Source organism: Mastigoproctus giganteus, chromosome 7 (genome assembly GCF_048544385.1).
Source record: "Mastigoproctus giganteus isolate SK-2022 chromosome 7, ASM4854438v1, whole genome shotgun sequence".
Classification (NCBI taxonomy): Eukaryota; Metazoa; Arthropoda; class Arachnida; order Uropygi; family Thelyphonidae; genus Mastigoproctus; species Mastigoproctus giganteus.
In genome coordinates, this window is record NC_143581.1 from 50,332,923 (window position 1) to 50,357,667 (window position 24,745).

Below are 24,745 nucleotides of genomic sequence, written 5' to 3' on the forward strand. Positions count from 1 at the left end.
TTTGCTTGAATCAGTCCCAAATTTTGTGGCTCAAACTAACCTTTTTTTTTTTACTAATGGAAATTAAGTCTGAAAATTCCTACTACAAATGAAGGGTGAGGTTTCCCAGCTTGTCTATTGTATTCCTACCAGCTCTACTAAAAACCAGTTAAAACAAAATACATATAGAGGTTTCTTAATGTATATAGTTTGATGCTGTTTTTTACTAAAATTAAATCGAACTGCAGTTTAAAAAATTTGTGGGATTGATAAGTATTCTGAGATTAATAAGTATCCAACAGATAAACCAAATCAGTATCTATATTTTACATACTTCATTTGGAGAATATTTTCTTGTAGCTGACTGCTGCAATATAATTATGAACAGAAATAAAAAATATAAGCAGTGGTTTTCTATACTTCTTAAATTAAATTTTCAAAATACAGTGAATCCCCTCAATAACAAATTGTCTAAATCACTTCAAAAATTCATTACAGAAAAATTTTGCTATAGAAGAACAAGCCATTTCTGATATAGTGCACCCTCAGAGTTCAAAAAATGATTACACAGCTGCATAGCTGCCAATTTTTTGCTTTCAAAAAGCTGGACGTCGGGTAACTGTACACAGAAGGAAAACATGAGATTTTTTTGGCCAAAACAGGCAGAAAATGGGAGCTTTTCCACAAAATGAAGGAATGTTTCAGAAAAAAAAAAAAAAAGAGGAAAGCAGGAGATTTTTAAAGTCCTCATTACTAAAATATATTATTTAATTTTTAGTAAAATTTAATTTTACTAAAAACCTACACATTTTATATCAAATTACATGATTGACTGTAGGATTGTTTACCAGTACAGTAAACAATTATTTTTTCAATCTGAAGTGTCCCATATAGCTTTTCTCACCACTTCTACCCTATTCTTTAAATAGACTTGTCAGAGGCTGCCACTATTCTACCATTCTAGTTAAAGATTCACGCAAACAGTGTCCCCCTCACATTTCAAAATCTGTTTTTATTTCAGTGACATGATTAGTTTGAACTGTTTAAAACTGCCTTACTTTTCAGCACTTCATTCTAGGTAGTAGTAAACGTACACAAATATTAATCCAATTTCATTGGAAGGTATGCAGCTCCCTTTTCAGCACACAAATTAATAACATCAACAAGGACAACTTGTTATCACCAAGTACTCAGCTCCTCTTTTAGTATCCTTGCTACTCATGTTTGTAGACTTACCATAATAGGGACAACACCAACACTAAGAGCAAGCCAGTTTTTTAAAGGAATCTCACATGCTGTTATTTCTGGAGCAAGGGCTATTTAGACCATATTGCACCTATCAACAAAATGGAAGCTACACATGGTGACTGTTACAAGAAGTCAGAAACAATCGTATAATCCTATCCATTTCAGAAAGCAGAAAAACTCAAATAGATTTGCACCATTTCTGATGATATGGCAAAGCTCAAAGGTTCTTTAAGATTTGGTAGAAAACTGAATGAGATTTGCCAGGCATGAGTGTATAAGGTACATTCAACAAGAATATACTTCATTGTGAGCAGAGTTGCAGTATGTACACTACGTACATTGCAGTGCATACACTAAAGATGAGCAAGATGACTGTGACTGATCTGCACTCTGGTTAGGATCTTTTCTGTTTAAATGGAAGCTGAAAGCCCAAAACTGTGGTTTAGGTTTTATTTGAAGGAGCTTATGTGTATGAGCTTGCCACTGAAGTGCCCACTGTTCCTTAGATATGCTTCATATATTGGATCTGTAATCAACATATGTGATGATGCTGTGTTGGATGGATATTTGGTGGCACATCATCATCAGCCATTTTCAATCCATTGCAGGATGAAGGCCTCTCCAGCAACTTTCCAGTTCTTTCTGTTTTGTGCAATGACCATCCATTTACTGCCCACGAACTCTGATTTTCATCTGTCCACCTGTTGTATTCCAGTTTTTCCTTGTAGCTCCTCTTGGGAACCATTCTGTTATTTCCTTAGTCCATCTGTCATCATGTCTTTGAGCTATATGTCCTGCCCAAGTAGTAGCAGTGGCATGTGATGCAAGAAAGCAGTGTATGAGCTTATGCAGCATCAGTCAAAAAAAAAAAAAAAAAAATCACACCATTCCCTCCAAATGCCTGTCCAGTTCCTCCTTAAATTTATTTAAACTATAACTTCCACAACGACAGATGGAAGTTTGTTTCAGCTATTAATCACCCGCTGGCTAAAGGCAAAATTTTCGCACATCTATTCTACATCTGTCTTTTCTTAATTTGAATTTATGCCCCCTTAGGTTCGTAATCTGAACAAGTGGAAGGATCCTATCCAAATTCAGCGTGCTCAACCCATTCAAGGCCCTATACACCTCAATCAGATCACTGAGCAGGTGCCTAGTCTCCAGCCACTGCAATTTGCAGAACTCAAGCCTCTCTTGGTAAGAGGATCCCTTCATTCCCCTCACCAATCTTGTTGCCCTTCTCTGTACACTTCAGTTCTTTAGTTTTAATAAGAATGTCCTTTACTTGAGTTTACTGCCTAATCCATGTGTTTCTCTTCTTATCCAACAATCTGATTCCTAATATAATTTGTTCCATTCTTCGCTGCATAGTTTTCAGCTTCTCTTCTATTCTTTGGCAAGTGCCCAAGTTTCCATAAGTCATGGTGCGGAGTATACATTGGTTCATTATTTTACATTTCAGAAAAATTGGGATATTGCTCCTCAGTATGTGACTATATTTTCTGAATGCTATCCATCCGAAATTTATCCTTCTCTTGACTTCCAGCCATTTATCATTATTATAGCTAATGACTTGTCCAAGATAAGTTTATGAATCCAAAATTTCAATTACTGCTCCTTCAATGATTATATCCATTTCTGTGGCATACTTGTTCATCATTACTTTTGTTTTAACCATATTCATCTTTAGTCTGAAATTCTTACTAACTCTTAATAACTGATTAAGATTTTCCTCTAATTCTTTGGGAACATGGCTTATGATCACATTATCTGCAAATCGTAAATGGTTTAGGCACTGTCCATTCACATTGTCTCCTTTCTGCAACCGGACCAATTTTCTGAAAGCTTCCTCAAGGGCAGCAATAAACAAATTCAGAGATATTGTCTCCCCTTGTTGAAGTGCTTTCTCAATTTTAAATTTCCTACTGTCTTTGTCTAGTCTAATAAAGGGGGTACTGTTCTCACATATTTTCTCCAAAGTCATAATGTATGGGATGTCTATGCCTTATCTTTCCAGTGCCCGAAACATTGCCTTATGCTGTATGGAGTGAAATGCCTTTTCATAATCTACAAATGCCAGGCATAATGGTGTTTTATATTCATTTGCTTTCTCCATTATCTGTGATATTACATGAAGGTGATCCAAAGTTGAGAATCCTGTCCTAAAACCAGCTTGCTCTTTCGGCTGATTCTCATCAAGTTTTCTTTCTAATCTGTTAGTAATGATCCTTGTGAACAACTTGTAGGTAAAAAAAAGGTAAACTGCAGCCACTATCAATCCACTGCAGGATGGAAGCCTGCTCAACAATCCATGTTGAGGTAAATGGACCATAATCTGCCATGCTGGTCCAGAAAAGGCATGCAGTAGAAACAGTACGTCTATGAGACAACGAGTGCAGAGACTCTGTTAGAGGAGTCATTAATTAATCTAACTGCCCTCTTCTGAATGGAATCTAGAAGCCTGAGAGAGGTTATGGGACACTGCCCCAGATGTGGGTACAATAATCCATGGTAGGGCAGATTTGTGATTTGCACAGAGTGAACAGCTGTTTGGAAGAAAAGTAACACCGAGAATGAAAGAGAAAACCAAGTTTTTTAGATGAAGGGGAAGCAATATTCGTAATGTGCTTGTGCCAAGAGAGATTAGAAGTCAGGGTATTCCCCAAAAGAGATATATCATTTTGTCTAGAAATCGAAGTGTCATTAAAGATAAGCATAGGAGCAGAAGAATCCTTTTTTGCGAGATAGTAGTAGTAGTAGTGGCATGTGATGCAAGAAAGCAAGTGTATGAGCTTATGCAGCATCAGCCAAAAAAAAAAAAAAAAAAAAATCACACCATTCCCTCCAAATGCCTGTCCAGTTCCTCCTTAAATTTATTTAACCTATCAACTTCCACAACAACAGATGGAAGTTTGTTCCACCAATTAACCACCCGCTGGCTAAAGGCAAATTTCCGCACAGCTATTCTACATTTGTCTTTTCTTAATTTGAATTTATGCCCCCTTAGGTTCGTAATCTGAACAAGTGGAAGGATCCCATCAGAATTCAGCGTGCTCAACCCATTCAAGATATAAGACAAGACAGTTTTAGAAGGATTGAAATCAACTAAGTTGTCTTTGCCCCACTGGAGAATTACCTGGAGATCAGCTTTTAAGGAATTGGTAATGGATATTCAAGAAGTTGAAGTTGATTCAGCAGGGCAAGATTTCTCAAAATGGAAAGTGGAATGCAATGTGCTATCATTAGCAAAACTATGGATAGGATTTCCAGTCAATGGCAGGTCATTAATATACAAGAGGAAAAGAGTGGGGGAAAGAACTGAACCTAGGAGGACAACAGCATTAGTGGAGAAGTTAGAAGACAGAGAGCCATGTACCATCACCCTCAAGTGAGTGATCAGAGAGAAAACTGGATAACCAACTACAAAAAACAGTTGGAAAACCATAAGATGAAAGCTTGTTTAGAATATGATGCAAGAAAGTAAGCTTATACAGCATCAGCCAAAAAAAACCACTTCCAATTTCATCCATCTGGTCGTTCCAAATGTTTGTTTAGTTCAGCCTTAAATTTATTTAAACTGTCAATCAACTTCCACAACAACAGATGGAAGCCTGTTCCAGCAATCAATCTACCAGATGGCTAAAGGCAAACTTCTGCACATCTATTCTACAACTGTCTTTCCTCGATCTGAATCTATGCCCCTTCAGGTTCTTAATCTGAGCAAGCGGAAGTATCTCATCAGCACTGAGCCCGCTGAAAACATTCAAAGGCTTATACACCTCCATCAGATCACCTCGCAGGTGCCTCCAGATGCTGCAACTTGCAGAACTTAAGCCTTTCTTCATAAGCGCAACCTTTTGTTCCTCTCATCAATCTTGTTGCCTTTCTCTGTACTCGTTCTAGCAACTCTGCGTTCTAAAATGAGGCCTGACTATTGCCTTATATAAAGGACCAATCACCTCCTTGTCTCTGCTAGCAAAATTCTTATATATCATTGACAAAACTCCATGACCTGCTCTGGCAGCCTGTCTGCAATGTTCAGAGAACTTCATATCTGACTGCACAATTACCCCCAAGTCTTTTTCATTCTCCACCTCCCGGAGTGTAATACCTCACAGTTGGTACGTTTCTCTCGGATTACTGCTACTCATATGCAGTACTTTGCATTTGTCAATGTTAAACTTCAGTTTTCACTTCTCAGCCCATCTGCCCAACTTATCTAGATCCTGTTACAGTAGCATAATGTCTACTGTCATTAACAACCCTGCCAACCTTTGTATCATCTGCAAACTCAGACATTAAGCCTGATATACCTTCATCGATATCATTGATAAATACACAAAACAACAATGGGCCCAGGACTGAAAGCTTGGGAACTCCACAAATAAGATTAGTCCACGTAGAGCAGTGTCCATTTATTACCACTCTCTGCCATCTCCCACTCAACCTTCCCTTTATCCATTGCAGCAATTTGCTGTTGTTGTTGTTGTTATGGAGGTTTAATGGCACGTAAGCTGCTATAATGTGCCTATTCATTTATTATATAAAGAGATGAGAAATTTCCTCATCACCAATGAGATTTTCAAAAGTTATTGGTTTACGAAGATTAACTAGTGATAGCAAGGTTGAAGTTCTGTCCTGTTTATAGTAGGGGCAGTCAATGAGAATGTTTCACAAGCAGAGTTATAGAACAATGTGGACGCTGTGGTGGATCATCTCCAGTGAGCAAATATAGGTGGGTCAGATGGGTGTGACCTATTCTTGCCCTTGAAAGGACGACTACTTCTCATCTTGATGTACGGACACTGGAGCGCCAAATTTTCAGATCCTGTTCGAACTGAAAGAGTTTATTATTAGTCTGAGAGTGCCAGAGGGTTGTCCATTCTGATAGGCATGCAACATTAATGATCAATGTATAGTCTGATGCTGGAACACGGATATTGGTTAAATCAAGGGTAGATGGATTTTTCGCAGCTTGATTGGCCAGTTCATTGCCCAAAATACCAGAATCCAACAGAAAGTGACCCATTGGTGGCGTTCTTCAATGTGCAGTAATAATCTTCTAATTTCATTTATAACAGGGTGAACTTTATCTGAGGAATAACACAATGCCTTAATTGAGCTGAGGGAATTAGTATAAATAACAGCTTTTAAAGAACAGTCAGAACAGAGATTTTCTAAGGCTAGTTTAATTTCATATAATAATTCCGCTGAGAATATAATGAATTCAGATGGTAGGGACGCTGAAATAATGGTATTCAGAAACACTGTGGCTACTCCAATGTTTGAGTTAGATTTAGACCCATCTGTATAAATTGGGGAAAAATCAGTATATCACTGAGTGTGAACTGCATGAAGTTGTTTGATAGTGGATGCTGGTAAAACACTCTTTCCCCATTGGCAGAGTTCAGTGTCACAGGGCTGTATAGGAGGAGGATCCCATGGTGGTTGAAAGTAAGTTTATATCTGTTGTACGGAGTGGATGGAAACATTCCAAACCTGCATCAGTTCAAGAAGGCGAAGACCAGCTGGCTTCGCTATGCTAGATTTATTTCTGTAGTGGTTTTCTAACAGTGGACTGAATGGGATGTGTGTGTGTGGTATGGTTGTTTATTGGCGCATTAGCTGCTATGGCTATAGTGCGCCTATTCGTAGTTATATCAGAAAATAATAAAGAACGTAACAATTCAAATTCATTTCAGTTCTGAGAGCTATTCATAAAAGATTATACACTCTAATTTATTTCAGAAAGCAGAAAAGTTCCTTAATGTTTGCCTCCTCTCCTATGATATGATGTAGTGTCAGCGGTTCTTGAAGATTAGCCAGATTTTGAAGTGTTGAAGTACGATGTGGTTGATAGTGTGGACAGTCAATCAAAATATGTTTGACTGTTAGATGTTCAGAGCAGTGTGAACACTGTGGAGGATCATTGCCGGTAAGTAAATGGAGGTGAGTCAGATGGGTATGCCCTATTCTTATCCGTGCGAGTACCACTTCTTCTCGCCGAACTGTCAGTGCATGAGTGCCATAATTTTGGGTCCTGTTTCAATTGAAAAAGTTTGTTATTTGTTTCTTTATGCCATAGCGCTGTCCACTGTGCATGGTATGCTGTTTGAATTATGATATTATAATCAGATGCTGGAATGAAGGCAGAGGTTAAGTCTAAGGTTGATGGATTTTTAGCAGATATATCAGCTAGTTCATTTCCTTTTATGCCTGAATGTGCCGGAATCCAGCAAAACTTCACTAGTTGTTGACGGTTGTCAATTTGCAATAGCAAACTCCTGATTTTAATTAAAATATGGTGATTCTGTTGAGAGGGATTCTGCATTGCTCTAATTGAGCTGAGAGAGTCAGTGTAAACTATATATTTTGCAGATGGGTGTAGAGTCATATTTTCTAGGGCTAATTGTATTGCATACAGTTCTGCTGAAAAGTTGGTATACTCAGGTGGAAGAGATGCTGATATGATAGCAGAGGGAAACACTGCTGCTGCTCCAACAGTTGAAAGAGATTTGGAACCATCCGTATATACCGGCAAGAAGTCAGCACAGCTTTGAAGATGGCTAGCATGGAGTTGTTCCACATTCAGTGTCGGTAGGCGATTCTTTCCCCATTGTAGAAAATAAGTATCACAAGTTAGTTGAGGAAACGGGGTCCACGGAGGATGAGAGTAATTCTCTATCTGTTGCCTATTGTGGAGAGGAACATTCCAGTTCTGTGATATTTCAAGAAGCCGTAGGCCAGCTGGTCGGATTTTACCTGGTTTATTTCTATAGAGATTAATTAGTGGTTGATTAAAAAGGTATGGCTGAATAGGATGCAAAGAGCAAGTCTGTATTTTGGCTGCATATTTAAGTAACAGCATTTTTTTGCGGAGATGCAGAGGGGGCTCATGAGCTTCAATGTATAGACTATGAGTTGGAGATGTCCTATACGCACCAATTGCAATCCGCAGTGCATTATGTTGAATAGGATCCAGCCAGCGTAGTACACTCTTTCGGGCAGAATCATAAACTGGAGCACCATAATCTAAACGGGATCTGATCAATGCTCTATATAAGAGCAGCAAAGTTGTACGGTCTGCTCCCCAAGAATGGGCAGATAAAGCTCTTAGCATGTTGATCTTTTTGAGACAGGTAGTACGTAACAATTTAACATGCTCAAAGAAATTCAGCTTACTGTCCAGGATTAGTCCCAAGAATCTGATATTGCTGGCAATCGGAATGGTGGTATTTAATATCCGAAGTTCAGGATCCGTATGCAGTTTGCGTTGATTGCAAAAGTGGATCGCAACTGTTTTTTGTTGGGAAAGACGATATCCATTGCGCTCAGCCCACTTTTGTACTTTATTGAGAGATATCTGCAATTGCCTTTCAATAGCTCTCATATTCTGTGAATGGCAAGAAAGAGAGAGATCGTCAGCGTAAAGGTACGCCTCTACGGTATTTGGAAGTTCTTTTGTGATAGAATTAATTCTGAGGGCAAACAGGGTTGCACTCAAAACTGACCCTTGTGGTACTCCTTCTTCTTGCAAGAATGTAGTAGAAAGGGAATTTTGATATCGCACCTGGAAAGATCTGCTCTTGAGGAAGTTCTTAATAAATATAGGCAGGTTGCCACGGAGACCATGATTATGGAGGTCACGAAGAATTCCATAACGCCAGGTGGTGTCGAATGCCTTCTCTATATCTATGGAGACCATAACTAGGTGTTCGTTTTTAACAAAGGCATTGCGAATTTCGGATTCAGCCTTGATCATCAGATCAAAGGAGGACCTGTTTTGGCGAAAGCCATGCTGACTATTACTTAGTAGATGTTCGCTTTCAATGATCCAAGCGAGTCGACTGTGGATCATTTTTTCAAGAATTTTACCGAGGCAACTGGACAGAGATATTGGTCTGTAACTATTAGGATTGGAGGGGTCTTTTCCAGGTTTCAAAAAGGCCAGAACTGTAGCATGGTGCCAAGAAGTGGGATAAACATTTCCCAGGAAGATTCGGTTAAAAAAGGCTAGCAGCATTTGTAAGTTTTCCTCATCAAGGTGCTGTAACATAACATAATATATCCCATCTGGCCCAGCGACACTGTTGCGTGTTGTTCTGATGGCTTGCATAAGTTCACATTTTTGGAGTGGCTGGTTATATGGAAGTAGCAGTGAAGTTCGAAAGTTGATGTGTCTCTGTTCTGTGGTGCTCTTAGTTTTCTGAAATTCCGGAGAGTAGGTGGAAGCAGCTGAGACGTCAGCAAAAGTTTTGCCTAAGGCATTTGCTATATCCAGAGGAGCAGAAACGTTTAGACCATTGCAGGAGAGAATTGGGGAAGGAACAGTTGGAAACTTCCCGGAAAGCTGCCTAATTTTCTTCCATATTAATCGTGGGTTCGTGTTTCTATTGATAGTGGATGCAAACCGAGTCCAAGAATCTTTCTTGGCTTGTCTTTGAATGAGACGAGCTTTTGCCTTTAGTTTCTTGTATTGAATAAGATTAACTGTAGTTGGAGTTCGCCGAAATAAATTCCATGCTTTATTTTGTTCTTTCTTCGCTTTTGTGCATTCCTCATTCCACCAACAGTTGAAATGGCGTCGAGTCTTTGAATTTGATATTGGAATTGAGCTTTTAGCTGCAAATAAAAGGCAGGAAGTGATATAGTCGGTAACTTCATCTATGGGATGTAGTTGTATAATTTTTTTGTCCAATGTGATTGCTGACTGAAATTTGTCCCAATTAGCTTTAGAAAATTTCCATTTCCTGCAGGGTTCGTCTAATGGTGGTTGTGTAGTCATCAGATTACAAACAATTGGAAAATGGTCGCTGCCCATGGGATTATCCAGAGCGGACCATTGCATGACTGAAAACAGTATTGGGGAGCAAATTGATAGGTCAATGGCAGAAGTCTGTCCATTAGGTAACTGTATATGGGTGTGCGAACCACTGTTAAGAAGAGTGAGGTTTTCTTTATCCAGCAAAGTTTCGATCAGTCGGCCGCGTCGGTCTAATTTAGTTGATCCCCATAAAGGGTGGTGGCCATTGAAATCCCCTAGCAGGCAGATAGGGGAGGGGAGCTGTAATAAAAGTTCTTTAAGATCAGTATAAGAGTAAGTATGATTTGGTGGGAGATAAACTGAGACTAGAGTTAAAGCAGTCTGACTAATCAGACGCACAGCGACAGCTTCGATTTGGGTTTGGAGAGTGATTTGCCTAGCTGGAATCCTTGTGTTAATTAAGATAGCTACACCACCTCGAGCAGAATTGGATGTATTCCGATCTAGTCGATAGATTGAGTAGTTTTTTATGGAAATGGAAATTTGAGGAGTTAAATAGGTTTCTTGCAGGCAGAAACCAACTGGAGAGTAGCGGTTAATTAAGTAATGAATGTCGTCAATGTTGCCACGAAAGCCTCTGCAATTCCATTGCAAGATGTTAGGCATTACTTGAATTTAGAAGAAGAAGCTGTACCTGACGTGGATGTCTTATGGCGTTCTGGCTTTGGTTTGTCTCTTTTTGGAAATGTAGGGCGACCTGTGTCCATATCTTCTTCTTCTACAAATATTTCCAGAACCGGATCTTCCTGTTTGGGAGAATACTCTGAATGCATCGATGTGTCCTGAATAATCTTTTTTGTAGATGAATTAAGATTATTTGAAGTAGTAGCAATCACTGGTGGAGGAGGAGATTTTGCTGGAATTTTAAGAGGTGTATTACTGGCTTGGTCTGAGTGCTTCAGGGTATTGGACTCTTGCTGAGAGAGGACAGCTCGAGCCCAGTCGGAGATTGATATGTTATGTGGAATGGTAACATCAGTTTGCGTGGCTATTGTCTGATATTTTTTTGCGATACTGGCATAGGTACGGTTATGTATAATGGGTGCAACTAATTTTCTTGCTTCCTGATAACTAACTTTATTTTCGACTTTATATTGCATAATTTTTTTCTCTGTTTTCCATCTCTCACATGTCTTAGAGTAGGCCGGATGGTTGCCTTTGCAGTTGGGACAGATCATTTCTTTCATGAACAATCACTTTGAATGTGATCGGAGGATCCACAGTTGGGACAAACTGGGTTGCTTCTGCATGTCGTTTGAGAGTGGCCATACTTTTGGCATTTATAACATCTCAACGGATTTGGTATAAAAGGACGAGTGCGGCAAAGAAGATATCCTGCTTTTATTGATGAGGGCAGATTTGGACTGTTAAAGGTGAGAATTATATTTCTGGTAGGTATCAGTATATTGTCTCTTTTGACCATAATTCTTTTTACAGCGATGACATTTTGTTCCTTAAGTTCTTCTTTAATTTCTTCCTCCGTCACATTCATCAGGTCCCAACTAGATATTACACCCTTTGATGTATTTAGGGTTGCATGTGGAGTTACGTTAACTGGAATACCAGCAAAAGTTGTCATTTTTAGTAGTTTTTCAGAATGCCTGTGGTTTAGAGTTTCAACAAGTAAGTCCCCTGATTGCAGTCTCTTAACCGTCTTGGGAGACCCTGCAATACTTTCCAGATGTTTTTGGATTAGAAAAGGGGATAGCTTACTGAGAGGCTGTTCTGATAGTGAGTGCATTATTAAAAATGCTGGTAAGTCTGTCACTGAGGGATTTGTTTTCAACCTCTTTGCTTGTGACGAGTCATGTTTATTTTCGGTATCTGGTCGACAGCTTGTCGACTCTATAGTTGGAAACATATTTTTTTCCATGTTGGCTCCTCTTAGCCCCTGGCAGATGGACTTTTCTGCCAAGGTTACCGGCCCCGCCACGGGGAGGCAGGAGCAGTGCCTGGTGTGACCAAGCGAAGTTAGTAGTGATTAGTCTATTAAATATGAAAAAAGAAAGGTTACTTTCCTTTCTTGCTCTCGATCAGTACTTTTGAAAAAAGAGCTGCTATTAAATAAAAGGATTTATTAAGGAGAAGAACGTAAAAGAGAACTAGAATTCACCTTTTGAGAATTGCAGTGAAAGCACAGAGAAATCGCTTAGTCACAATCGCTTGGCACTCGGGGCCTGAATGGGATGTGATGCACAACTTTGTATCTTAACAGCATACTTCAGTAACAGTGCTTTCCTACGTAAACTTAGTGGGAAACCATGAGTATCAATGTAGAGGCCGTGTGCTGGCAATGTTCTGAATGCACGAAGTGTAATTCTCAAAGCACTGTTTTGAACTGGGTCAAGCCTGTGCAATGCACTTGCTCTGGCAGAATCATAGCTGGCAACTCCATAATCCAGACATGATCTGATTAAAGCCCTGTATAGACGACGCAGGGAGGTATGATCTGTACCCCATGTTTGGGCAGATATAGCTCTGAGTATGTTCAACTTTTTTAGACAGCAAGTACATATATTTTTAATATGCTCTAAGAAGTTTAATTGATTGTCTAGGATTAAATCTAGAAATCGGATGTTATTAGTGACTGGGATGAATATATTAGAGATCTGAAGTTCAGAATCCAGGTGAAACTTGCATTGTCTACAGAAATGGACAGCAACTGTTTTCTGCTGCGAGAGTCAATAGCTGTTGAGGCTGGCCCATTGCTGTATTTTATTAAGAGATATTTGAAGCTGTCTTTCAATAGATCTCATGTTTTGGGAATGGCAGGAGATAGAAAGGTCATATGCATAAAGGTAAGTTTCTACTGTATTTGGAAGTTTAGTGATGGAATCTATTCTAAGAGTGATCAGCGGCACTCAGTACTGATCCCTGACGAACACTCTCTTCTTGAAAAAACATTGTAGAAAGTGCACGCTGGTATCGAACTTGAAATGATCTAGTATGTAGAAAATTCTTCACAAATATAGGAAGGTTGCCCGTAGACCAAGAGAGTAAAGATCTCTAAGTATGCCATGCCACCAGATGGTGTCAAAAGCCTTCTCTATATCGAAACCATTACTAGGTGTTTGTATTTAACAAAGGCATTACAAATGGCAAATTCAGCCTTAACTGTAAGGTCCAAGCATGACCTGTTTTGACAAAAGCCATGTTGAGTATGGCACATTAACTTTTCTGACTCTATGATCCAGATGAGTCTACTGTGGACAATTTTTTTCAAGGATTTTGCTAAGACAGCTTGAGAGAGATATCGGTCTATAGCCATGGGGGGGGGGGGAATCTTTTCCAGGTTTTAGGAAAGCCAAAACAGTATAAGGATGCCAAGAAGCTGGATAAATATTTTCTAAAAAAATACAGTTGTAAAAGACCAGGAGGTGGCACAAAGCTTTTCATCAAGATGTTGTAGCATAACATAATAGATCCCATCTCATCCGGCAGCACCATTATGGGCTGTTCGAATAGCATGCAAGAGTTCAGAATATTGCAGAGGTTTATTATATGGCAGAAGACGGGCAGTTTTAAAGTTAATAGGATGCTGTTCTGATGTGTTTTTAATTCGCTGAAAAGATGTAGTATAAGCTGATGCTGCTGAGATTTCAGCCGATGTATTGCCCAAAGCATTAGCTATATCCAAAGGATTAGATAACTTTTGCCCATTCCAGGAGAGGATTGGTGAAGGTGTGGTTGGAAACTTACTAGAAAGATGTCTAATTTTTTTCCAAATTACCTTGCTGTCAGTGTTTCTGTTAATGCTGAATGCAAAACGGGTCCAGGATTCCTTCTTGGCTTGTCTTTGTATGAAACGTGATTTTGCCTTTGACTTCTTATAATTTATCAGATTGGTTGTGGTTGGATATTGCCGAAACAAATTCCAGACTTTATTTTTTGCTTTTGTGCATTCCTCATTCCACCAATAATTATGATGCTTATGACCCGGGGAATTTGATAGTGGTATTGTATCTTTAGCCACATTTAGGAGATGCGATGTGATGTATTCTGTCACATCACCAATAGGCTGGAGACGGACTTTTCCCTCATCGAAAGATATTGATGACTGGAATTTTGTCCAGTTTGCTCGGGCAAATTTCCATTTTCTGCAGGGTTGAGCTAGAGGAGTCAGTGCTATCAAGAAGTTGCATACTATTAGGAAGTGGTCACTGCCCATGGGATTATTTATTACGTACCACTCTATAGTTGGAACCAGTACTGGTGAACAAATTGAGAGATCTTTTGCTGAGGTGTGTCCAGTTGGGAGCTGTATGTGCGTGGGTGCACCAGTATTAAGTATGGTGAGATTTAGTGCCTCCAATAAGCTTTCAATTAGTTGGCCCCACCTATCTAATTAAGCAGTGCCCCGTAAGAGGTGGTGCCCATTAAAGTCCCCTAATATACAGATTGGTGGAGGTATCTGTATGAAGAGGTCTTCAAGATCTTTTAAAGAGTAAAAATGGTTTGGCTGTAGGTAGATTGAGACAAGTGTTATTGCAATATGGAGAGTTATACAAACAGCAACAGCTTCTATTTCCGTTTGAAGTGGTATATGTTTAGCTGGGATCTTTGAATTTACTAGGATTGCCACACCACCATGGGCAGCATTAGCTGTATTTCGATCTCTTCGATAAACGCAATAGTTCTTTATTGAAGGAGAAATTTGCAGGGTTAGGTAAGTTTCCTGAAGACAAAGAGCCACTGGAGAAAATCGATTAATTAGATCTTGGATATTGTCTGTATTGCAATGAAAGCCTTTGCAGTTCCATTGTAAAATACAAGGCATTATTTTTTTTTAGTTGATGGAGCTGATTCTGACTGTTTTTTGAAGGTGATTGGTTTATGGCGTTCCAATTTCTATTAGTCTTTTTTTTAGGAAAACTAGCCAACCAGTGTCCATTTCTTTTTCGGCATGGATTTCTAAAACAGGATCTTCCTGTACAGATGTGCCATCTGTGTCCATGGTTGTGTCCTGAATATTTTTCATAGCATTTGTGTTTGTAATACGAGATGTGGTAGCAATCACTGGAGTAGGAGGTGTGGCTGGTATTGACAGGGGAGTATTATTTGCTTGGTCTGTGATCTTGAATTGTTGCTTGCATACAGTTGATTGTAACTCAGAGAGGACATTTATAGCCCAATCAGAAATCGATTTATTAGTAGGGACTGTGACATCGGTTTGAACGGAGACTGCTTGATATTTTTTTACAGCATTTACAAAATATTACATTTACAGTAATATTTTGGTTTATAGTTTTTCTTGGTAACTGACTTTGTTTTCAACCTTGTATTTTACTATTTTTTTCCCTATTTTCCACTCTTCACATTGTTTTTTTTTTAGGAGCATTAGCAACTAAGGCCATATTGCTGTGGGATATGCGGTGGTCATTCCCTGACCATTCCGCATCCTCCGTATTTGGTGGTGACTGACTCGAACCCCAGTCTAATCAAGAAGCGTGTGCTATGCACTGCTGCTCCTTCCCACCTGGCTATGGAGGCACCTCTTTCACACGTTTTGGAATATGCAGGATGGTCACCTTGTATGTGGTCTGAGGATCCACAGTTGGTGCAGACTTCCTAATTAATTTCACAAATATACGTGGTCTCAATTCTAATCTCAACGATGTTCATTTCCACTTGCAGTCTGCCAAACCCCATGTACTTTTTCTTACAGAATCTCAGTTATCGGTTGATTTAACTACTGCTCATCTCAGATGCCCAAATTATTTGCTGTATGATTCCTTTCGCCACAAAGGTGGTACTTGTGCATATGTCCATTCTGATATCCCCTGTCAGAGACTTGGCAATTTGAAATCTCCTCTCTTTGATCTTCTCTGGCTTAAAATCTCTCTACCTCATTGTGTCAAATTCATCTGTTGTCTCTACCGTTCTCCCATCTTCACTAATCACTTGGAGCTCTTTGACTTCCTCTCTTTGCAACTTGACTTTCTCCAGTCCAACTTTCCTAACAGTGAGGTAATTTTCCTTGGTGATTTTGATGTTCACATCTCCAGCTGGCTTCCGTTTTCGAGTCACACCAACCCAGCAGGTCGAGATGCTGAGGCTTTTGCAATTACTAATGACCTAGCACAGATTGTTCATTTACCTACAAGAATACCAGACAATCCTAATCATACAGCCAATACGCTTGATCTTTTTCTCACAAACAACCCTTCTAAGTACACGGTCGAACTGAGAGGTCCTTTAGGCACTTCAGATCACAACTTGGTGATTGTCTCTTCTCCAATGGAACCTTTATCTCATGGCGATTCCCAACCTTGTGTTGTTTGGCATTACAAGAATGCAAAATGGGATGACCTGCGAGACTTCTTTTCTTCTTTTCCTTGGTTGAGTTACTGTTTCAAAACTTCTGATGTCAACATTTGCTCAGATCGTGACAGTGAAATTATTCTTGGAGGAATGGAATCCTTTATCAAAATCTAGTCCTTTATCTAAACCTTGGTTTTCCAATAAATGTGCTAAGGCTGTTCAAGAGAAGAATGTTGCATATCGTAATTGGTTTGTTTCTAATTCTTCAGTTTCATTTTCTGCCTACATCAAAGCTCACAACAATTGTAAAGCAGTTATTAATCAGTGCAAACTAGAGTTTGAACAGGCTAAGAGTAGAAAACTTGCTTCTTGCCCTAATGGTAGTCGAGCATTCTGGTCTCTTGCCAAAGCTATTGGCCGCAACTTTTGCCCATCTCTGCTCCCGCCTCTGTCCAAACCAGATGGTTCTGTTTTTACTTCAGCCAAAGATAAAGCTTACCTGCTGGCATCCCATTTTTCTTCCAGCTCATGTATTAATGATCTTGGTAAAACACCTCCCACCATTCCCAACACGCTTCATTCAATGCCTCCTGTGGTCGTCCGTCAAAAGGATATTAGAAGGATTTTGATGAATCTTGATGCTAAGAAAGCTCCAGGTCCTGATGGTATTTCTCCACTTGTTCTCAAAACCTGTGCTCCTGAACTTACTCCTGTTCTTTGCCGCCTTTTTTCACTTTCTTATTCCAAAGGTGTTTTTTCTTCTGCTTGGAAATTTGCTCATATCCAGCCAATTCCTAAAAAGGGTGACAAATCCTTCCAGTCCAATTATCTTCCCATTGCAATTACTTCTACTCTTTCTAAAGTAATGGAGAAATCAATTATCCGCCAACTCTTAAACTACCTAGAAACCTTCCGTCTGATCAACGATCACCAGTATGGATTCCGTCAGTGTCGATCCACTGGTGATATTCTGGCTTATGTTACCCATTCATGGACTAATTCAATGGAAAGGTTCGGTGAAACACAAGTAGTTGCTCTTGACATCTCAAAGGCTTTTGATCATGTTTGGCATAAATGTCTTCTAAACAAGCTTCCATCTTATGGTTTGCCAACTGTTTTTAGTAATTGGTTATGCAGTTTTCGCTCTGATCGCTCACTGAGGGTGATGGTAGATGGCTCTCTGTCTTCTAACTTCTCCACTAATGCCGTTGTCCCCCAAGGTTCAGTTCTTTCCCCCACTATTTTCCTCTTGTATATTAATGACCTTCTTCCATTGACTGGAAATCCTATCCATAGTTTTGCCGATGATAGCACATTGCATTCCTCTTTCCATTTTGAGAAACCTTGTCCTGCTCAATCAGTTTCCACTTCTTGAAAATCTGCTACCAATTCTTAAATGCTGATCTTCAGGTAATTCTCCAGTGGGGGCAAAGACAACTTAGTTGGCTGACCAGGTGGGTAAAGTGCCTGCCTGGCAACCCAAAGGTCGCGGGTTCGAATCCTGCCTCAGGCTTGGATCAAAGTACTGCAAAAACCTTGGGAGGTGCATTATGGCCACAGAAGCCGATGCACCAACAATTACAAAAAAAAAAAAAAAAAAAAAAAAACAACTTAGTTGATTTCAACCCTTCTAAAACTCAGTCTTGTCTTATATCTCGCAAAAAGGATTCTTCTGCTCCTATGCTTATCTTTAGTGACACTCCGATTTCTAGGCAAAATGATATATCTCTTTTGGGGATTACCCTGACTTCTAATCTCTCTTGGCACAAGCATATTACAAATATTGCTTCCTCTGCATCTAAAAAACTTGGTTTTCTCTTTCGCTCTCTGCGTTACTTTTGTTCCAAACAGCTGCTCACTCTGTATAAATTGCAAATCCGCCCTGCCATGGAATATTCTTCCCACATCTGGGGTGGTGCCCCCAAAACCTCTCTCAGGCTTCTTGATTCCATTCAGAAGAGGGCAGTTAGGTTAATTAATGATTCATCTCTAACAGAGTCTCTCCACTCGCTTTCTCATAGACGTACTGTTTCTGCTGCATGCCTCTTCTACAGATACTTCCATGGGCACTGTTCTTCTGAAGTGGCGTCTATAATTCCCGCTCTCTCTTTCAAAACAGTCCGAACACGTGCCGCCACCAGCCAACATCCATTTACTGTCCAACTTCAAACCCACAGAACCAACTTTTCATCTTCCTCATTTATTCATTCAACTGCCATTTTCTGGAACAACCTTCCTTCATACGTATTTCCTGAAAATCACAATCTACAGAGTTCAAGTCCAATGTCAACAAATATCTTCTTTCGTCTTTTCAACCTCCAACCCAAGCACAGTACTTAGTACTATAGATTCTAATACCTCTCGTGTTTGGGATTCACATAAAAAAAAAAAAAAAAAACAGACAGAAATTCCTCTACATATACAGTTTGAGAATGGCTATACTTTTGGCATTTATAGCATCTTAAAGGGTTGTGAATGTAGGGGCGAATGTGACAAAATAAATAACCTGCTTTTACAGCAGAGGGTAAGTTGGGCGTATGGAGATAAGAATAATATTTCTCGTAGGTGCCAGTTGATTATCTTTTTTAATCATTATTCTTTTTTCTTCTATTACATTCTGTCTCTGCAGTTCTTGGGTTATTTCCTCCTCGGTGACATTTAATAAATCCCAACTAGATATGACACCCTTAGATGAATTTAGGGTTGCATGAGGAGATATTTTTAGAGGAATTCTAGCAAAGCTTGTTAGTTGTAAAAGCTTTTCAGAATGTCTTTGATTCGTGGTTTCTATTAAAAGGTCTCCTGATTGCAGTTTCTTCACCATCTTGGGAGATCCTGCAATACCCTCCAGATGTTTTTGTATGACAAAAGGAGACAATTCACTTATAGGCTGCCCACTTAAAGAATGGAAAATTAAGAAAGATGGGCAGGGGTGCTCCATCCGGTCAGTCTTCTGTCTCTTTGGGTTTTCGTGTAAAAAGGAGCAAACATGGCAAATACAGACCATGTATACATGGTGTGTATTTTCCATGTTTGCTCCTTTTAAGCCCTTGGCAAGAGGACATCTGCCAAGGTTTCCGGCCCCATCATGGGGAGGCAGGAGCAGTGCCACTAGGAGGCCAAGCGGTTTAAGGTGTTAGTTGGTTAGTGAACTAGAAATATATAGATAAATAAAGAAAGGTGGGTTTCCTTTCTGTGTTCTAACTTGTGTCTTTTCAAGTATAGAACAGATTGAAAAATAACACTGCTAAGAGAAAAGTAGGAACTTAGAAATAACTTTAGTTTCTTTTGAAGATCACTCTATAGATCACAGAAATATCGATTGACCTCGAATTCGCTTGGCACTGCTAAGGGCTGCAGCAATTTGCCCTTAATGTCATATCACTCCCATTTTTAAAGCAGTCTTCCATGTGCAGCAGTATCAAAAGCTTTCATGAAATCCAAGTACAGCAATACCCCACTCAGCATGGCTTCAAACAGCATGTTTCACTACAACACGGTTTTCAATTAAGTTTAAGTCAAAAATGTACTGTACCTATTAAAACTCATTCAATAGCCTAGACAGGTACTATGCATATATGCTGCGGTGCCAACTCTATTGTCTACCATGCACAGGTGACAATAGCTCCTTTCAGGCAGTCAGCTGCAACGTGCAACAGTGTTCAGTATTCTTAATTCCATCCTGACAAGACGACATGATAGTTTTTCAAATTTTTCATTTCAAAATTTATTTTTTACCCCTTTAAATATGATCGAAAATATATCTGCATCTTGGCTAGAAATCACTGCCAACAACATGCGTTCTGTTTGGCAGAATGTTTCGCCCTATTTGATAAATGATTTCATTGGTTTTGAATCTCAAGTTCAGATAATTGCCGAAAACATTGTGAAGGTCGAAAAAGACTTGGGATTTGAATCTTTGGACACTGCCAATGTACATGACTGCACTGACTCACATGCAACTCTCCTTGAAATTGAGAAGCAAACTGCATATGCAGAAGAGGAAAACAATTCTGAAGTGCTACCAAAACAATTTTCAACAGAAGAACTGGAGAAAGTTTTTTGGGGGGTTGACATGGCCTGCAAGGCGATTACGAATGGAGATCCGAATGTTGAACGTAGCATCAAGATACGGCAAATTTTACAAGATGGGATTTGAAGCTACAAAGACTTGTTCACCGAGAAAAAGAAGGGATGGCTTCAGACTTCACTATTGAAATACCTAAATAAGCAACTGCTTTTTTAAATTTTTGCAATATTTTTTTTTAATTTCAAATCCTTTTAATTGGCTGTCAAGTGCAAATTGTTTATAGATTTATTATAATATGTTTATAGACTGTTTCTCTGGTATGCATTCAATTAAAACCCATTATAATTATACCTCAATCAGCATGGTTTCACATAACATGGAATAGTTTTGGTATCAAATATCAGTGCTATGCGGGGTATTGCTGTATATGATATCAGAATTATGCTGTGTATGAACTATTACTGCAGTCATGTATAAGTGATCCCGTATCACCTTTTTAACCAGTGACTCCATTATTTTCCAAGGTACAGAAGATAAACTAACATGTCTATAATTATTTGTGGCACCTTTGCACCCCATTTGTGAATTGGGACATTTGCACATCTCCAGTCCATGGTGACCTCCCCTGAATCTAAGGATGCTCTCATAATTATAGCTAAGGGTTTGCTTACTTCCCCTCTTTCAATATAACTGGATAGATTCCATCTGCCCCAGGTGCCTTTTTTATGTTTAACTTCAACAATTTCTCCTCCACTTTGCTCACAGTTATTACAAAATCGCTTAGCTCCCTGTTAGAGTTTACTAAACTTCTGTCCTCCCCTTCCTTACAGAAACCCTCAAGTGTTAATGTAGATGCAAAATACTCATTCACTTTGTCAGCTATCTGAGTAGGATCAGCAACAGTAGAACCACCAACGTCAAGTGGACCAATCTGATTCATCCCCTTCCTTCTAAAGTTTATAAGTAATGAACTCTGCTGTTTTTCTTTAGATGGCAAAGGATGCAAATGATAACTCCTCACAAACGAAGAGTTATCATTGAATAACTCCTCATGTATTCGTAGATGCAAAATACTCATTTTTTTTATCAGCTACCTGAACATGATCATCAATAGTCAACCCATCTTTCCTTCCAACTCTTTGCTGTTTTTCTTTCCATCCTTTGCCAAAGATTTCTCATAATCTGCCTTCACCTGCCTAACCTCCTTTGTGACTTGATTACAGACAAGCTTATATCTGTCATAGGCTTCTGTGTCACCTGATAATTTATATGCATCCCATACATTTTTCTTCTCTGCCACGAGCCTCATTAATTCATCTGACATCCATTTAGGCCTGAACCTTGAACAGTATTTCTTAGTTGGTATGAAAAGCCCAGCAGCTTCCAAGTAGGGCTTACAATACCGGTCAAAATCTTAATACCGGTATTTTGGTATTTTATGAAACCAGGAAACTGGTATTCCAAAAACAAAACGTTTTTCTCAATAAATTTTGATGACAATTAGGTGCAATAGAGTAAGGAAAAAAACAAGTTCTGTAATTACTTGAATTCATGTTTTAAATAAATTTTTATTGCAATAATAAATATTCTGAAAAAAATCATTAAAATACATTTATTCTAAAAACAAAAAAAAATACACATTGTTACTGCAACGCTGAGTTATGTTTAAGCATCCACACTACCTGTCCAAATAAAGTGAGCTCTTAAGAAACATAAGCAACCAATAGCATGATCGTTTAAAATGGATCTAATTTTGGTACATACAGTATTTGATTAGCGGCAGAAAACGCCCTTTCGGATTCTATTCTTGTACTATTGTACTGAGATAATAGTAGACAATCTCAGTCCATATTTTCTAGGCTTTGAACTTTTTTAGCAAAAATAGTTGAAAGTATTTCATTAATTTCTGACTCAAGTTCATATTTTTAAAATCTCATTGGCGTCAGGCAATTTCTTATTTTGGAAAGAATTTGCGGAACACTGATGTTCTGTTCCACGTTGGTCTTCCATGGTTGAATTATGTTTATCACTTTCTGAAGGAGAAAGATGTTTTATTAAGCGAAGTATAATTTTCACTATAGTATCTTTACTGAGTCTGGGAGATGTTGTTTTGTTTTTAGGAGCATTAGCGATTAAGGCCATATTGCTCCAGAGATATGCAGTGGTCATTCCCTGACCTTTCCGCATCCTCTGTATTTGGTGGTCACGAACTCGAACCCCGGTCTAATCAAGAAGCGTGTGCTATGCACTGCTGCTGCTGACCACCTGGCTATGGAGGTGCTGAGTCTGGGAGAGAACAAAGAGTGGGGATAAGGAATAAAGAAGAGAGCAAAGAGTGCAATTAAGAAATTCTTCACATATATAAATGCAAAGAACAGAAGGACAAATCAGATTGGACTCATATGTAGTGGACGTGGGATAGCAGTAGTAGTAGTGGCATGTGATGCAAGAAAGCATATGTATGAGCTTATGCAGCATCAGCCAAAAAAAAATAATAATAAAATAAAAAAATAAAAAAAATCACACCATTCCCTCCAAATGCCTGTCCAGTTCCTCATTAAATTTATTCAACCTATCAACTTCCACAATGACAGATGGAAGTTTGTTCCAGCAATTAACCACCCGCTGGCTAAAGGCAAATTTCCGCACATCTATTCTACATCTGTCCTTTCTTAATTTGAATTTATGCCCCCTTAAGTTCGTAATCTGAACAAGTGGAAGGATCCCATCAGAATTCAGCGTGCTGAACACATTCAAAGCCTTATACACCTCAATCAGATCACTGCTCAGGTGCCTAGTCTCCAGCCACTGCAATTTGCAGAACTTAAGACTCTCTTGATAAGAGGATCCCTTCATTCCCCTCACCAATTTTGTCCTTCTCTGTACACGCTCAAGTAAATCTACATCCTTCCTAAAATGAGGCCTCCAGACCTGTATGCAGTACTCAAGGCGTGGCCTGACCATTGCCTGATACAGAGGGATAATCACCTCCTTTTTCCTGCTAGCAAAATTCCTATATATCATTGACAAAACCCCATGACCTGTCCTGGCAGCCTGTCTGCATTGCTCAGAAAACTTCATATCTGCCTGCACAATTACTCCCAGGTCTTTTTCATTTTCTACCACCTTAAGTGTAGTACCACACAGTTGGTACGTTTCTCTGGGGTTACTTCTACCCATATGCAGTACTTTGCATTTGTCAAGGTTAAACTTCAGTTGCCACTTCTTAGCCCATCTGCCCAAATTATCTAGATCCTGCTGCAGTAGCACACTGCCATTACATAACAACCCTGCCAACCTTTGTATCATCTGCAAACTTCGACATTAAGCCTGATATACCTTCATCAATATCATTGATAAATATACAAAACAACAGTGGACCCAACACCGAACCCTGTGGGACTCCACTAATAACATTAGTCCAAGAAGAGTAGCACCCATTGATTACCACCCTCTGTCTTCTCGCACTTAACCATTCTTTTATCCATTGTAGCAACTTACCCTTAATACCATTCTGCTCCAATTTGTACAATAGTCTTCCATGCGCAACAGTGTCAAAAGCTTTCCTGAAATCCAAATATATGATATCAAAATTATTTTTTGCATCCAGTTCCTTTATAACCACATCATAATATCCAATCAAATTTGTCAGACAAGACTTTCCCTTAACAAACCCATGCCATGTCTGAATTATTGCTGCAGTCTTGTCTAGATGATCCTGCAATGCATCTTTAACCAGCGACTTCATTATTTTACCTGGAACAGAAGTTCCGGGTAAAATAATGGTAGCATTAGATAACATGGCTGAAGTTGCTGATGAACTCAACAGTTACTTTGCTTCAATGAGATATTATGGAAGTGATGATAAAAAAAAAAATGTAATTAATGTTGAAGTTTCAAATTATTATTTAATCAGAACTTTCGCACCTACAGGCGAGTAAGGCTCCTGTGGTTGATGGCATATACCCTATAATCTTAAAGGAGGCGGCAAGTGAACCATTAAGCATTGAACCATTAAGGGTAGTTATGAGAGCATCACTGGACGGGAGAGATTATGTTGGATTGGTGTAAATTGGAACGTAAAGGCAGTTCTAAGAGTGTAACGGGAAAATACCGACCGGCCAGTCTAACTTAAGTAGTAGGGAAAATCATGGAGGCAATGATAAAGGGTGGAATTCAGGATCATTTAGGTGGAAATGGAATTCTGTTGGATACAAAAATAGTTTGTATTTCGTATCCAACAAAATGCAAAAAATGTATCCAACTTTATACGGTTTTGTAAAGGGAAAATCATGTTTAATAAACTTGATTAGCCAATTTAAAGGTCACTCGGGATTTAGGGAATAATTTCAACATTGCTAAAATAAACAAAGTATTTGACTCAGTCCCACATGAGTGGTTAC

General features: G+C 39.1%; 1 protein-coding gene across 3 annotated transcripts in view; it reads right to left on the reverse strand.

The window, feature by feature from the left end:
- Vps4 (vacuolar protein sorting 4) overlaps positions 1–24,745 on the reverse strand; it is a 237,104-nt gene that overhangs the window by 53,654 nt on the left and 158,705 nt on the right. The window lies entirely within an intron of this gene.